General features: G+C 30.7%; 1 long non-coding RNA gene across 1 annotated transcript; it reads left to right on the top strand.

Moving 5' to 3' along the window:
* The first annotated feature begins 1089 nt into the window (after window positions 1–1089).
* On the top strand, window positions 1090–2048 carry LOC121124668 (uncharacterized). Its single transcript, XR_005866372.2, has 2 exons — window positions 1090–1231; window positions 1290–2048. It is a non-coding gene; the product is annotated as an uncharacterized lncRNA (long non-coding RNA).
* The last annotated feature ends 264 nt before the right edge of the window (window positions 2049–2312 follow it).

Raw genomic sequence — 2312 nt, 5'->3', positions numbered from 1 at the left:
GGAAAACAAGATGAGTAATGAAGGTGAAGACTTTTATAAGAAAGCAGGAAGTGGAGGTAGAGTTTCAAGAAGGATCCGGAGTTCCTGTCCAACTATGAGAAGAATATTAAGGAAGACCAAGCCAAATGGATAAATTGCCTCACCAACGACTTCCCTGTGGCTGCTAGCTATGCCTAACCATATACAATGTAAAGTAATTTTGCCAGCTGTCATTTTTTTTGGTTCGTTTTCCCTAATCATTGTGTTAACCGTAGACTGGTTGAATTCGAATTAACTCTTGTTAATCTGTTAATAATTCCTAACAATTCTTTAATAAATAATAATAATTGCAATGTCAGAAAGAACTGGCCAACTTCCAACTGATTTGGATCTCTTTCTTTGTTTTTTGAAGAAAAACACAATAAAGTACCGACATGATAGATAATTCTTAGACCATACTTTGTATAAATTTAATTCATTTATGACATTAAGCTAAATTTTTAGAGCGGATAAAATTAGATATACTTGTTTTTGTAAATCTTAAGTTGTGCTTTTGTACAATGACTACTTATATTTAAAAAAAATATCATAATGATAGAGTAACACAAATTTTTCAACAGATTTGAATGAACATATCTTTTGAGAATGTTTGGTCATTGATATCTAAATTGTTCCTACCACATATTTTACAATTTAATTGCGTTTTAAGTTTATGGATAATTTCACCATGTTTAGAAATAGGTATGTTTTTGTAAATTGTTGTTAGGTCACTTGGTATGTAACGTGATGATACGGATTTTAAAGGAAATAATAGCCATCATATGTCGCAAAACAAAAAATATAAGAAATTATAGAAGGTGAATCCCCCCTCAGAAACCATTTCTTCCTCTTTACGTTTTCTACGATTACTAACTATTAAAAAAAATTACCTCAACTCATTTTTTCCTTATCTCCAAAAATATAAAAGTGGTATGGATTTGAATTATTTTCTCAGTTGTGTATGGGGTTTCATTAGCAAAAACACAGGAAGATGTTGTCCTTCAAAGTTTATCAAATCATGTTTTTCATTGGATTCTTTGCTATTAACATTCAGAGTCAAGAATTTACTGATAAATGTGACGAAACAGAGCTTTCTGCGAAGCAAAAGGAAGCAGACACTTGTATTGAGACACACAAAATTGAACTTGCAAATATCTTGAGTAATTCCGAAATTGAAACAAGTCTTGCTCTTTGTCAAAACATGAGGGAAGTGGTGAGTTACTAGTTGGGAATTGTATTATGACTACGAGTAATATTTGTTTTATGTCTAGCTCGGCTGTCTCATGAATTTATTTGAAAGCTGCTATGAAGAAAACATATCGAAGAGAGTGAGACTAAACTTTTTTGTATGATCAAGCACAAATTGCACTCAATACCTCCCAATTATTAGGGAAGCCGTTCCTTCAAGAGTGTGATTTATTTCCTTCATTCCAAAAAGAGTATATCTTCCATGTTACTGGAAGTAACAAATGCAGCTTTGTTGACTATGTAAAAGTAATCATTCCAAGGAAAAAAGACTGCGATGTTAAAGTTGATCAAGAGTGGAATCAAAAATTGAAGTTATCAGCTTTATTTTCTGGAGCTTCTGCAAGACAATTCCTACTTAACATTGCATGTGATGCGTATAAAGATTTTATTGAAACTTGTCGAAAACCCTTGATCGACCAATGCTTCTCTCAAGAAGAAGGACAGAATTTGATTGATAGAGATTACAAAAAGGTTTTTAGTGTTTACGAGACCTCCATTCAAAAAATCGATTCATCTTTCACATATGAAGGGAGTTGTTCAAACCTACAGATTGAAAATGACTTTTCTGCTAAGGATTTCTTTGTGCCTTCAAGAAGAAGTATAAGTAAACGATCGGCTTCATACTTTAAATCTGCAAGAGACTACTTATATTCGGATGAATTTTAATATCATTCAAAAAATATTTTATCTAATTTTTAGAATACAAATATAAAAATATAAATACGTTTTTTTAAAATTATAATTAATTAATTATACTCAAGTAAATACATATGTTAGTTAGCCGTCTGTGTTTTTTTTCTTACCAACTGTTAATTAATAATTTGAAAAAAATTATTCATTATTACAATTCATTTTGAATTGATAGTCTTATTAATGAAAACGGTTGAAAGTGAAATAGACTGCATCTTTGTCTATTTCCAAAGAGCTGATCCTTTACACAGAAAAAATATTGCTATCAAATATAAGTATTTATGAAATTTTGATTGCAACATTTGAAATTGAAATTTAACCTGTTTCGAAATACCTTGGTATGTGGGCCCCATAAA

The sequence above is a fragment of the Lepeophtheirus salmonis genome, chromosome 9 (assembly GCF_016086655.4).
Source record: "Lepeophtheirus salmonis chromosome 9, UVic_Lsal_1.4, whole genome shotgun sequence".
Taxonomy (NCBI): Eukaryota; Metazoa; Arthropoda; class Copepoda; order Siphonostomatoida; family Caligidae; genus Lepeophtheirus; species Lepeophtheirus salmonis.
The sequence above is the reverse complement of the archived record's forward strand: the minus strand, read 5'-3'. Positions and strand labels throughout refer to the sequence as shown.